Source organism: Spermophilus citellus, assembly GCF_964194105.1.
Source record: "Spermophilus citellus genome assembly, chromosome: 17".
Taxonomy (NCBI): domain Eukaryota; kingdom Metazoa; phylum Chordata; class Mammalia; order Rodentia; family Sciuridae; genus Spermophilus; species Spermophilus citellus.
Window position 1 is genome coordinate 60,391,680 of NC_138199.1, and position 14,987 is coordinate 60,406,666.

Sequence of the window (14,987 nt, forward strand, 5' to 3'; positions counted from 1 at the left end):
CTAAACTTGTGATCCTCCTACCTCAGCCTCCCAAATCACTGGAATTACAGGCATTTACCACCTTGCCCAGCCCCAATATATTTTTTTTTCTTTTGCTGGGGAGTTGGGAGATACTGTGTGTACTAGGGACTGCATCCAGGGTTGCTCTACCACAAAGTCAAATCCCTAGCCCTATTTATTTATTTATTTTTGTGGTGCTGGGGATTGAACCCAGGACCTTGTACATGCAAGGCAAGCACTCTACCAATTGAGCTATACCCCCTGCCCAAGCCCTTTTTAATTTTTGAGATAGGATCTTACTAAGTTGTCAAGTGTGACCCTGTGATCCTCCTGCCTCAGCCTCCCAAGTCATCACACCTAGCTTCGATACAAGTTTTATAACTTTAAACCAAAATAACTGGGACGTTCTTTCACTATGGTATTGACTTTGACACCTTGATAATAAGCAAAACTAATCTAGAAAGCCAGAAGAAATGTCCAATTAAATCAACTGGCTTAACTCTAGTAATAATTCAGGAAAACATGCTTTGGTGGTATAGATAATGATGAAGCCCATTCTATAGTTCCACTTAATTTTGACCAAAAGTGAGGTAATTTTAATTAAGTAACTTTGTAGCCAGGCAAGGCATCCACCTGCAATCTCAGTTACTCAAGAGGCTGAGGAAGGAGGATCCCAAGTTGGAGACCAGGCTCCTCAACTTAACCCTGCCTCAAAATAAAAATGTTTAGCCAGGCAAGGTAGCACATGCCTGTAATCACAGCAGCTCAGGAGGCTAAAGCAGGAGGGTTGCAAGGTCAAAGCCAGCCTCAGCAACATAGTGAAGACCTAAGCAACCCAGCAAGACCCTGTGTCAAAACAAAATATAAAAAGGACTGGGGATGTGATTCAGTTGTTAAGTGCCGCTGGGTCCAATCCCTGGTACCCCCCCCCAAAAAAAAAAGTTTAAAAAGAGCTAAAGATGTAACTCAATGGCTTAGGTCTAATTTCCAGTGACAACACACATGTACACAGAGTAACTGTGCAGTACTAAATGAACAAAGGTATCACATTATACTGGTAAGAAAATCCTTCATTAATATTACTGATTTTTAGAAATACTTCAGTCATAACAAATCTTAACCATGTAATTTAATAACATCCATTTTCAGAAAACAAACAAGCTCAACACAAAATATACTTTAGCTGTCTATTGACCTAGAAACCTGCCTATGGAAGGAAGGCTACATAATTCACTCAATATCTAGGGCATGAGCTGGAGTATGATGGCACAGGCCCATAATCCCAGCAGCTCAGGAGGCTGAAGCAGGAGGATCATGAGTTCAAAGCCAGCCTCAGCAACTCAAGGCCCTAAGTAACTTAGGAAGACCCTGTCTCTAAATAAAATATGAAAAAAAGGGCTGGGGATGTGGCTCAGTGGTTAAGTACCCCTGGGTTCAATCCCTAGTACCAAAAAAGAGGAAAATAAATAAATAGATATATAAATTCATCCAGGGCGTGTAATAAAAGACATAACAACAAGTATTGGTCAATAGATGGATGGATAAAGAAACTGTGGTATATATAGACAATGAAATATTACTCAGCATTAAAAGAGAATAAAAAACCAGGGCTGGGGTTGTAGCTCAGTGGTAAGAGCACTTGCTTCAGATGCTTGAGGCCCTGAGTTCGATCCTCAGCACCACATAAACAAATAAAAATAGAGAAAAAGAATAAAATCATGGCATTTTCAGGTAAATGGATGGAGTTGGAAAACATCATGCTAAGTGAAGTAAGCCAATCCCAAAAAACCAAAGGCAAATATTTTCTCTGATATGTGGATGTGATCCATAATGGGGACAAGTGGAGCATGGGAGGAATGGAGGAACTTTAGACAGGGCAAAGGGGAGAGAAGGGAAGGGAGCGGGTATAGGGGTAGGAAAGATGGTGGAATGATTACCCTAAGTACATGTATGAAGTCACAAATGGTATGACTCTACTTTGTGTACAATCAGAGACATGAAAATCGTGTTTCATATGTGTACTATGAATTGAAATGCATTCTGCTGTCATGTATAAAAAATTAGAATAATTTTTTTTTTTTAAAAAAAGAACAAGTATTGGCAAGAATGTGAGGAAATTTTTAACTCTAATACATTACTGATTGGGCTACAAAACAGTGCAGATGCTTTGGAAAACTCTGGCAATTCCTTAAAAGGTTCAATAAAAACTTTCCCTAGGCTCCAACAATTTCACTCAAAGGTATAATATGCTCTAAAGAAAACATATGTATCCAGAAAAACTTGTATATTAATTCTCACAAAAGCATCATTCATAATACCCAACAAAATTATAACAATCCAAATACCCATCAACTGATAAACATATATACAAAATTTGGTTTTTGCAGCAGGGCATGATGACACATGCCTATAGTTCCAGTGACTTAGGAAGGTGAGGTGGGAGCATCACTTGAGCCCAAGAGTTCCAGACCAACTTGAAAAATATGGGGAGACCCCATTAAAAAGAAAAAGGTTTCACTAACAAATTTGGTTTGTGTACAATTGGAATATGACATGGCAATAAAATGTGGTTTGGTATACAATATTATTTGGAAATTAAGAAGAAATGAAGTACTGATCTATGCTGTAACACAAATGAACCTTAAAAACATGATGCTAAAGAAAAGATGCCAATCCCAAAATATCACATATTGTATGATTCCATGTACTTAAAATGTCCAAAACAGGCAAGTATGTAGAGACAGAAAGCATATCCATGGTTGCCTAGAGCTAAGAGGGATTGGGGTTTTTGAGAGGTAGTAGCTATATAAGAGTTTCTTTTGGAGGTGATTAAAAATGTTCTAAAATTGTGTAATAGTTACACAACCCTGTATATCACTTTGAGTGAACAGAAGAAAGATCTAATACAAACAAACAGATCTTGCTGGATGGAAGCAATTACAATCATGGAACCATGTTACTATCGTGCTGGACATAGGGAGGCATCAAATACAATTCTTGCCCTCCACAGTTTCCTAAATATCTATGGAAGGAATTAAGTTATCATTATCTCCTTCTAACTTTCAAATCCTTTATACCACTTAAGATTTCTTTAAATAAGTGACAAAACACTATTTTACAAATGTGTTTACATAATGATTATTAAAGAAAAATGACCCTGGAGCTGGGGATGTAGCTCAGCCCTAGAATGTGTGCTTACCATACACAAAGCCTTATCCCAGCACCAACATATAAATGAATGCATGCAAGAATGAAAGAAACAATAAGCTAGGAACAGGAGCACACACCTACAATCCTAGCTACTTGGAAGGCTGAGGCAAGAGGATCGTAAGCTTGAGAACAGCCTGGGCAACTTAGAAAAGTAAATAATAAAAAGGGTTGGGAATGTAGCACAATAGCTCAGCAACTAATCCTAAGAGAAAAGAGTAGAAATACTAGCCATATAAACCACAACATATTTCAAGGACTATAATTTATGTTTTTAGCTTTCTTGTTATGCTAAAAAAAAAAACTCTCTTGTTATGATTTCGACCTTAAATGTCCCCTAAATCTTATGTGTTGAAAACTTGGTCCCTAGCAGATGGTACTACCGGGAGGACGTAGGGCCTTAGTTGAAGAAGTTACGAGCATGCCCCTGGAGGATTTATTGGGCACCCAGCCCTTTCTCTTTCTGCTTTTTGTTTGTTTGTTTTGGTATTGGGGATTGAACTCAGGGGCACTAGACCACTGAGCCACTTCCCCAACCTATTTTGTATTTTATTTAGAGACAAGTTTTTGTCTCACTAAGTTGCTTAGTACCTCGCCTTTGCTGAGGCTGGCTTTGAACCCATGATCCTTCTGCTTCAGCCTCCCAAGCACTGGGATTACAGGTGTGCGCCACCGTGCCCAGCCCTCTTTCTGCTTTCTAGCCACCATGACATGAGCAGTTTTCCTTTGCCACAAGGTTCCCACCATGATGTTCTGCCTTGCCACAGTCCCAAAAACAATGGAGCCAGTCAACCATGGACTGAAACCTCTGAAACCATGAGCCAAAATAAATCTTTCCTCCTTTTAAGTTGATTATCTTAGGTTTGGTCATAGCAACAGAAAACTGACTTGAGCATCTCCTTTAGATCAAAAATCTACAAATCCTGGGCTGGGGTTGTGGCTCAGCGGTAGAGCGCTTGCCTTACATGCCTTACATGGGGCACTGTGTTCGATCCTTATCACCACATAAAAATAATTAAAATAGGGCTGGAATTGTGGCTCAGTGGCAGAGCACTTGCCTGGCACATGTGAGGCACTGGGTTCAGTCCTCAGCACCACATAAACATAAATAAATAAATAAAAGTCATTGTGTCCATCTACAATTAAAAATTACACACACACACACACACACACACACACACTGTCTCTAATAAAATACAAAATGGGGATAAGGATGTGGCTCAGCAGTCAACTGCCCCTGAGTTCAATCCATGGTAAGCCCCCGCCCCCAAAAAGAAAAACTGGTGTCTTGAGATATCAACTGTGAGGAGTATCACAAGAAATCACTGAGTTTGTTCTTCTTGTGAATTATATACTTTTAAAATAAAATAACAAACAAATTTATAGCTAATTTTTATATACTATAAAAATTAGTCTCACTTACTTGCATTTCCCAAGTGTGAAAGAATGAGACAGTCCATGAATGTGACCAATGGAAAAAACTGATTTAGAACAGCTGGAACCAGAGAGGTGTGGGAGAGTCAGACAGGTGTGGGAGAGTCAGATAGGTGTGGGAGAGTCAGACAGGTGTGGGACTGAAACTGGGCAAATAAAATTTTATGAGCTCTGGTCTTCTCATCTGTGATAAAAGAGAAAAGACCACCTATCTTAGGGATACTGCAGGGATTATATAAATTAATACACTATCATGTTGTAGGGAATAAAACAGTGCTGGAAACATAGTACTTAATGAAAATTAGCTAACTACTTTTTGCCACTATGGGAGGTCTCTCATGGACAGTCCTTAATACGAAACTTTAACTAACCAAGCTAGTATCAACTCTAAAAACTGCCAAGCATATATTAAAATAAAACAAGATGCCACATATACAGGCCAAATTATTTAACAAATTACAATATTTAATATTTAACTAGGCCAGGTACAGTGGCACATGCCTGCATTCCCAGCAACTCAGGAAGCTGACACATAAGGATCACAAGTTTGAGGCCAGCCTCAGCAAATTAGTGAGGTTCTAAGCAACTTAGCAAGACCCTGTTTCAAAATAAAAAAAAGGGCTGAAGATGTGGCTCAGTGGTTAAGCACCCCTGGGTTTGATCCCAGGTACCTAAATAATAACTAAAAATAAAAAGGGCTGAGGATGTAGCTCAGTAAAGTGTCCCTGGATTCAATCCCCAGTAGCAAAAAAAAAAAAAAAAAAAAAGAAGAAAAAAAGTCTAATTAAAAGATAAAGACTTTGAACCACTCATCTAAATCATAAGTGCTAGCTGGGCACAGTGGCACGCGCCTGTAACCCTAGCAGCTGGGGGTTGAGGAATGCTGAGGCAGGAGGATCGTGAGTTCAAAGGTAGCCTCAGCAACAGTGAGGCACTAAAGAAACTCAGTAAGACCCTGTCTCTAAATAAAATACAAAATAGGGCTGGGGGGGTGTGGCTCAGTGGTCTAGAGCCCTTGAATTCAATCCCTGGTAACCCCCCCCTCCCCAGGGCAAGCAAGCAAGCAAGTAAATAAATAAATAAATAAATAAATCTAAAGGTCTAAGACGGGAGCTAGGGATGTAGTTCAGTGATAGAACACCTGCCTAGCATATCCATGACCCTGGGTTCAATCCCCAGCACTGCAAAACAAATAAATGCTAAGCAAAGATGAAAATTCAGTGCTCTAAATGCATTTCTTTCAATCTCTAGAAGATTATAAATTTCATAAGGGCAGGGAACAGTAATTTTACTCACTAGTATATTTTTACCACAGTCTTATTACATAATGAGTGTTTATAAAGGTGTGCTCATGAACAAATTAATGTTCTTCTTCAATCCTCTGTACCCTAACGTCCTCCATCCATAAATTGGGAATACAACCTAACTTCTTGAGGGAACCCCAAGAATTATCCTCATTCTTTTGTACTTGGGGAATGTTTTTTATTGTATACCATTTCATGCTATTTTAAAAATAGTGCTTTCTAAATTTCAGGTTCAAGGCCCAGTGACTCAGAAAGCTAAGGCAGAAGGACTGCAAGTTCAAAGCCAGTCTCAGCAACTTAGTAAGGCCCTGAGTAACTAGGCAAGATCCTGTCTCAAAATAGAAAATAAAATGGGCTGGAGATGTGGCTCAGTGGTTAAAGACTCCTGATTTCATTCCCTGGTGTCAAAAATAACAAACTAACTAACTTACGTTTATAAACTGATCTTGTATCCTAGCTAAATTTATCTGTACAGCTTAAAACTTTATATGTGTACAATCATAAGACACCTAAATAATAAACAGTTTTACTTTTCCTTTCTAATCTGTACTTCCTTTTACTTGCCCACTGGTTAGAACCTTCAGAACATGTTGAACAAAAGTTTCGAGAACAAATATTCTTGACTGCTCTGGACATTTGGCAGAAAGCATTCCATTTTTCACTGTTAAGTATGATGTTAATCACAGGTTTTCCATATGTGCCTTTTATCAGATTATGAAGTTCCCTTTTATCCCTAATTAGCTGACAGCTTTTATTAAAAATTCAATCATTTTGAAGTTTGTCAATTTTTTTTTTACTTATCTATTACAAGGTCACTTAGCTTTCCTCTTTTATCCCATTAATATGGTGAATTACCATTGACTTCTAATGTTAAATCAACCCTGAAAATAGGATAAAACCCAATTTGTCATAATGTATTAACCTTTATCTTTTTTACATATTGCTAAACTCAATTTGCTAATATTTGTTAATGACTTTTGTGAGGGGCAGGTATTTTTGTTTCTTTTGTTTTGTTATTTTTTGCTTTGTTTTTGTTTGTTTGGAAACTGAACCAAAGGGTGCATTACCAATGAACTACATCCTCAGTACTTTAATTTTTTCATTTTGTGACAGGGTCTCAATAAATTGCTCAGAGCCTCACTAAAGAGCCCAAGCTGGCCTTGAATTTAATAATCCTACCTCAGCCTCACTAAGTTGGTGGAATTATAGGTATGTGCTACTAAGCCTGGGAGATTTCTTTTATCCTAATGGTTTTGTCCAGTTTAGCATTAAGGCAGTATTGTCCTCATAAATGTTTTTTTTTTTAATGAAAAATTGTTATTATTTCTTCCTTAATGTTTGCTAGAACCCTACAGTAAAGCCAGGTACATCTGGACTTTTCTTTCTGGGATGACTTTATTATAATAATCAGTTATTCAGACTTATTTTTCTACTTTACTTCAATTCATTACTATTTCTCTCCTTTATTGAAAATTGCTCTTTTTTTAGCTTCTTAAGGCAGAATCTTGGATCACTGATTTTACACCTTTATTGTAAAGCTATAAGATTCCCTCTAGGTCTGGGGTTATAGCTCAGTGGTAATACTCACAATTGGTCATCTGCTTTAGACAGACATTTTTCTCACAAACAGCCTTCACGAAAAATTTATGTGAAATATAGGTTTCCACCAGACCCAGGATGACAAGACCCCTGCTTCTGCACATAGTCTCTCGGTCTCATTGTTATTATTACTTTACAGTAGAGCACTTGTCTCTCACATGTGAGGCGCTGGGTTCAACTCTCAGCATATAAATAAATAAAATAAAGGTATTGTGTTCATCTTTAACTACCAAAAAAAAAAAAAAAAAAAAAAAACTGTAAAGCACTGGCAGCTGTATCCCACAAATTTTGTTATACTGTGTTTTGATTTTCATTCGATTCTAAATATTTTCTAATTTCCCTTATGAATTTTTCTTTGAAGGCTAGGAACGTGGCTCAGTGGTAAGGTGCTTGCCTGCAGGGTGTAAGGCCCTGGGTTCCATCTTCAGCCCTGGCAAAAAATAAACAAACTTCTTGGACCCAGAGATTATTTGGAAATATAGTATTTTACTTCCAAATATTGGGAGATTTTCCAGATATCTTTTTCTTTTTGACTTCTAATTTAATTCTACATAGTCAAGAGTAGTCTCTACAATCCTTGCAAATTTATTGAAACGTGTTTCATAGCTCAGCATATGGTCTATTTTGGTTAAATGTTCCATGTGCACTTGAAAAGTATGTGGGCAGAGTGTTCTATAAATGTCAATTATGTACAGTCCATTGAGAGGATAGTCCAAATTTTCTAAATTCTGATTTTTTTTGTCTGCTTATTCTATTAATCACTGAGAGAAAACATTCCAATTTCTAACTGTGGATTTCCTATTTCTCTTTTCAATTGTCAATTTTTGCTTTGCTCTATTATTGGATGCATACATATTTAGGACTGTTGTGTCTTCTTGATGGATTCATCCTTCTTTCATGATGAAAGGTGCTTTGTTGCCCCTAGTAACATTTTCCTTATTCTGCAGTGTTCTTTGTCTAGTTATATATATATAGTCATTTCAAGTTTTAAATATAAAATTAGTATTGATGTGGATTTATCCATTACTTAAGATTTATATTAATTTTATATATATTTATAAACGTGAATGAAATACAGTGAGTTTCTTTGACTCTTGCGCTTGCTCTCTCTCTTTTTTTTTTTTTTTTCAGTACTGAGAATTATATCTAGGGGAATTCTACTACTGAGCTACATCTCCAGCACTTTCTATTTTTTATTTTGAGACAGTTTCACTAAATTGCCCAGGTTGGCTTCAAATTTGCAATCCTCCTGGCTTTAGCCTACAGAGTAGCTGGGATTACACCACACCTGGCCTGCCTGATTTCTTCAAATCCCCTATAACAGTACAGACTCAGTAAAAGTTGTTTGAATTCAACTGCTGAAAAATGTAAATACTACTATTTCAATGTAACTATTTTGTCTCTTTTCCTTCATCTATCCAGATACAAGTAGATCAAATAGCTTTTCAAAAGAATTTAATAGAATATTTTGTGTCTTATCCTAGCTGGTGTATCCTTACTCTAATAGAAACCCAGATAAGTTAGTCTGATGATGGTAAATTGTCCTAATTTGAAAGTTAAATGTGACTGCTAAAGTTAATTAGTATAACAGAAAATATCCTGAACTGGAGGCACTACCTCCTGAAATCAGTTGACCCTTCACATTACATTTTAATTTTACAATTAATCCCTATTAGTCCTCTAGACCAGACAAAACAGAACTAAATGAACACCAACTATGGCAGCAATTTATGTGATAAAAGTCACATAATTTACCCATTTTTAAAAAATATATATTTTTTTTTGTAGATGGACACAATACCTTTATTTTATTTGTTTATTTTTTATGTGGTGAAGGGGATCAAACCCAGTGCCTCACCACTGAGCCACAACCCCATCCCAATTTACCCTTTTTTACAAAGTTATTACTTATACAGATCACATGCATTACAATAGATGCCAGCACTTTGTTGTCTTTATGTATACAGCATTACCACTCTTCAGAGGACTGAATATTTGAGACAACATCTGATTTCAAAATAGAATTCTAGAGCTACAGATATGATTCAGTGGTGGTAAAGCACTTGCCTATCATGCTAAAGACACTGAGTTCAAACCCCAGAACTGCAAAATAAATAGATAAAATAAAATAGAATTCTAGGGCTAGGGATGTAGGTCAGTGGTAAAGCACTTGTCACTTGCCTAGCATGAGCAAGGCCCTGGGATAGATCCCCAGCAAGCTCAAAAAATAAAATAAGGGCTGGGGATGAGGCTCAAGCGGTAGCGCGCTCGCCTGGCATGCGTGCGACCCGGGTTCGATCCTCAGCACCACATACCAACAAAGATGTTGTGTCCGCCGAGAACTAAAAAATAAATATTAAAAATTCTCTCTCTCTCTCTCCCTCCCTCCCCCTCTCTCTCTCTCCTCTCTCACTCTCTTTAAAAAAATAAATAAATAAATAAAATAAGACAGAATTGTTGTACACCAAATATGGATACTCATTTTCTATTATCACTTTAAAGTAAACCTATTCTTAGCCAGGCCCAGTGGCACATGCCTGTAATCCCAGCAACTCAGGAGGCTGAGGCAGGAAAATCCCAAATTCCAGACCAGCATTTAGCAAGGCCTTAAGCAACTTAGTGAAACCTTTCTCAAAATAAACAAACAAAAGGGCTGGGAATGTAGCTCAGTGATAAAGTACCCTGGAGTTCAATCCTCAATACCAAAAACAAAACAAACAAAAAAACAACAACAACAAATGTATTCCTTGGTCAAAATAAATAACTATCCTATATAATTTACCAAATTACATCTTAGTTTTTCAACTTACTAGGCCAATATAACTATTTGCAAAACTAGTTGCAATTCGAGTATTATTACTAGTTCATCTGTAAATGCTAACCAAATATCTAAGATGTCTAAACCCTTTTTCTTGATCTATTTCCCCCCCCCTGGGGACTGAACCCAGGGCTACTTTACTTACCACTGAGCTACATCCTGTCCTTTTACTTTTTTTTTGGGGGGGGGGGGTTGTTGAACTCAGGGGTACTCATCTACTGAACCATTTCTTTATTTAGAGACAAAGTCGCCCTGTTGCTTAGCGCCTCACTGTTGCTGAGGCTGGCTCTGAATTCTCCATCCTTATGCCTCAGCCTCCTAAATGTGCACCACCACACAAGCTCTGTCCTTTTACTTTTTATTTTTTTATTTTGAGACAGGGTTTCATTTTAATTACCAAGGGTCTTGCTAAATTGCTGAGGCTGGCCTCAGAGTTGTGATCCTCCAGCCTGAGTTGCTGGGATTACAGGGGGAATTACAGGCATACAGCACTGCCCCAGGCTGATTTTCATGCTTTCCCAAGACAATAAACCCTGAGGGAGGTCAAGCTTCATAAAAGAAAATAGCTTAAACAAGGTGTGGTGGTTCGGACTATAATCCTAGCAACTGAGGAGGGTAAAGGAGGAGGACCACAAATTTGAGAACAGCCTCAGCAATTTAACAAGACCTTGTCTCAAAATAAAAAATAAAAAGGGCTAGGATACAGTTTAGTGGTAGAGCACCCCTGGGCTTAATCCTCAGTACCACCAATACAACAACAAAAGAACATAGTTGCCGGCTTGGTGGTACACACTTATATTGCCAGCAGCTTGGGAGACTCAGGTAGGAGGATTACCAGTTCAAGGCCAGCCTCAGCAATTTAGCAAGGTCCTAACAACTTAGCGGGACATATCTCAAAATCCAAAATTTAAAAAAAGGCTGGGGATGTGGCTCAGTGGGTAACCATTCCTGGGTTCAATCCCTGTTACAAAACAAAACAAGAACATAGTTTAAGATAATCTAGCAAGTCTATAATCTGTGTGTGTGTATTTTGACATATACTGGAAACGGAATCAAGGAGCATTCTACCTCTGAGATACATCCCCATCCCTTTTGTGCTTTTACTTTTAGTATTAGGGATTGAACCCAAGAGTTTTTTAACTACTATGCCACATTCCCAATACTTTTTTTTGGTTTTTTTGGTACCAGGGATTTAACCAAAGGGTGCTTAACCCCTGAGCCACACTCCCAGCCCTTTTTATTTTTTATTTTGAGATAGGGTCTCCTTAAATTGCTTAGAGCCTTGGTAAATTGCTGAGGTTGGCCTTGAACTTGGGATCCTTCTGCCTCAGCCTCCAGAGTTGCTACTATTATAAGTGTGTGCCACCACGCCCAGACAGAAAATGGTGGTTCTTTTCTTCTTTTTTCTTTTTTTTTACTTTGAGACTGTGTCTTGCTAAACTGCTGAGGCTGGCCTTGAACTTTTGATCTTCCTGCCTGAGCCTAACAAGTCTCTGGGATTATAGGCATGTGTCACCATGCCCAGACCATGCCAAAAGAATTAAAGCAGAGGGCTGGGATTGTGGCTCGGTGTGGAGCGCTCCCCTAGCACAGGTGGGACCCAGGTTCGATCCTCAGCACCACATAAAAATAAATGCACCGAAAAAATAAATATTAAAAAAAAGAATTAAAGCAGGGACTCTAAACATTTATGTTTACAGCAGCATTATTCACGATAATCAAAAGGTAAACCAGGCATGGTGGCACACACCTGTAATCCCAGTGGCTTGGGCTGAGAAAGAGGATCGTGAATTCAAAGCCAGTTTCAGCAATTTAGCAAGTTCCTAAGTAACTCAGAGAGACCTTGTCTCTAAAGAAAATATAATATAGGGTGGCTCAGTGGTTAAGCACCTCTGGGTTCAATCCCTGGTAACAAAAAAAAAAGGTGAAAATAATCCAAGTGTCCATCAACAGATGGATAAATAAGATGTGGTATTTACTTACAACAGAATCCTAGACTTAAAAAATAAAAATAAAAAAGGAAATTCTGGGCTGGGGATATAGCTCAGTTGGTAGAATGCTTGCCTTGAATGCACAAGGCCCTGAGAACAATTCCTAGCACCACCAAAAAGAAAAGGAAATTCTGACATAAACTTCAACATAGATGAACCCTGATCAAATAAGGTAATCACAAGAGGACAAATACTGTCGGAGGTAACTAGAGTAGTGAAACAGAGTCAGAAAAAAAGAATGGTGCAGAGAAATAAAATCTTCTAGTTCAGGAAGCTCCTACTTAGAAAAAACTTTTGGATATAACCATTGTTGTGGTAGTTTACTTAACACTACTATGTTCACAGTGAACAAACTTAGGTCCTATTTGAAACATCTAGTCTTTCTAGATGTTTAGAAGTACACAAAGAATATTAAAAGTAAAAGTAGTAAATAGAACATTTTGTAGATTAAAAAAAAAAAAAAAAGGAAGGAAGGAAGGAAGGAAACAGAATGGAGGTTGCCAGGGGATGGAAATGAGTTATCGTTTAATAGGTATGAAGTTTCACTTTGGGAAAATGAAAAAGTTCTGGACATGGATATTGGTTATAGTTGTATAATTATGTGAAATACACTTAATGCCACTATATGCCTAAAAGGCAGAAAGATCACAAGCCCAAGACCAGCCAAAGCAACTTAAAGAGGCCCATAAGCAACTCAGCAAGATCCGGTCTCAGAATAAAATATAAAAAGGTAAAGTACCCCTGGGTTCAATTCCACTACAGGAAAAAAAAAGGCTAAAATAGTAAATTTATATGTTGTATATTTTACAGTAATATATGGAACTTCCGAGTATACATGTATGGCATTTTCCCACTGTTACTTTATTCTGCCTGATCAACATTCCCAAAAGCCTATACACAAACGAAGAAAATAATATGGCAGATTTTATTCTAAAGAGCTTTCTTCTTGATGAGATAAATATATATTTTTCTTTCTTCTTTCTTTTTTTTTTTTTTTTTTTTGTGTGTGTGTGTGTGTGTGTTGCTGGGGATTGAACCCAGAGCCTTGTACATACAAGGCACTTATATCCCCAGCCCTTGAGGATTTATATTTTAACACCACTACTCATTCTCTGATAGTATTAATGCCTAAATAGAATTTTGGGATTTTAGTAGGGCATGGTGAAATGTACTTGGAAATTGCCAGCCACTTGGAAGGCTGAGGCAGGAGGATCAGGAATTCAAGGCAAGCCTGGGCAATTTAGTCAGACTGTCTCAAAATAAAATTAAAAAGGGCTGCAAATGTAGTTCTAGGTTCCATCCCCAGTACTCGTCCCCCCTCCAAAATAGTCAAATTATAAAACAAGATTTCCCATGAAAGCCTATCAGGGCATAAACCTGACCAGGAGTAAGCAGCTGATAGAGCAAATGATCCTATGACCAAAACCCTATGGTTCCACACTTTGCTTTTAAAAGGATACTCCTGAATGAACCAAACAGAATCAGAGATGGGAAGGTGAATCCTTCTGCAGCCCTTAGTCACCAAGTACTCCGAGAAAGATAAATGTGCCTAAAGTTTAAGAAAGGAATAGTTGGAACTAGAAAGAACCACGCCTCTGGATTAGAGAAACAGGGTACCAGTACTGTAAATGGTCAAACAGAATAGTGTAAGAGTGTTTAGCCATGGCTAACATACTATGAAGCAGATTCTACACAAATTCCATTCACCTAATTGTAGTCAGGACCAAGTGAAACCTTATCACCAGAAGGGACCTGACAATTTGAGATTCACAAAGAAGAAAAGAACCAACTAAGTCAAATCATTCCTAGACTCATGTTTTGAAATAGTAACTGACTATTTAATTTGTTTTATTTCCCCAGGACTTTTTTTTAAAAAATGTTAAGAAATCTTTCAATTTAATTTTACTTAACTAAAAGTAAATAGAAAACAAGAGATCAAACAAATGACTGCAAATACCAGGAACAATATCAACGACAATGCCAACCATATGGGAAGGAAAGAAACAGATAAGTAAAAATCACACAAGTGAAAAATAGATATGGATTTTCTACCTACTGTATCAAAGGAATTCATACTCACTTTGTGACTTACATAATGCTACTGACTGTAAAAAAGCAAAATAAAGCCAGGCATGGTACTGCATGCCTCCCAGAAACTCAGGAGGCTGAGGCATGAAGATCACAAATTCAAGGACAGCCTCAGCAACTTAGTGAATCTTCATCTCAAAAGAAAAAAATAAAGGCTGGGCACAGGGGCACATGCCAGCAGCTCGGGAGGCTGAGACAGGAGGACTGCAATTCAAAGCCAGCCTCAGCAATGGTGAGACGCTAAACAACTCACTCAGTGAGACCCTGTCTCTAAATAAAATACAAAATAGGGCTGTGGATGTGACTCAGTGGTTGAGTGCCCCTGAGTTCAATCCCTGGTACAAAAGGAAAAAAAAAGAAAAGTAAATGAGAGCTAAAGCTATAGTTCAGAGATAGAACACTTGCCTGGCATGTATAAGGCCCCAGGTTTAGCCCCAGAATCACAAAAACAAATTAATATATAAAAGTAAGAAACCCACAGGCTATTCACTCAGAATAAGAGTGACTCAGAACCAGTGGCTCATGAGCTTGAGGTAGGAAGATCAT

The 14,987-nt window shown here is 37.9% G+C and overlaps 2 long non-coding RNA genes across 2 annotated transcripts in view; one reads left to right on the forward strand and one right to left on the reverse strand.

Annotated features, from left to right (window-relative positions):
* LOC308636787 overlaps window positions 1-14,987 on the reverse strand; it is a 532,023-nt gene that overhangs the window by 153,649 nt on the left and 363,387 nt on the right. The gene's annotated exons all lie outside the window — the stretch shown is intronic.
* Window positions 1-14,987, forward strand: part of LOC308636788 — a 682,020-nt gene that overhangs the window by 80,431 nt on the left and 586,602 nt on the right. The window lies entirely within an intron of this gene.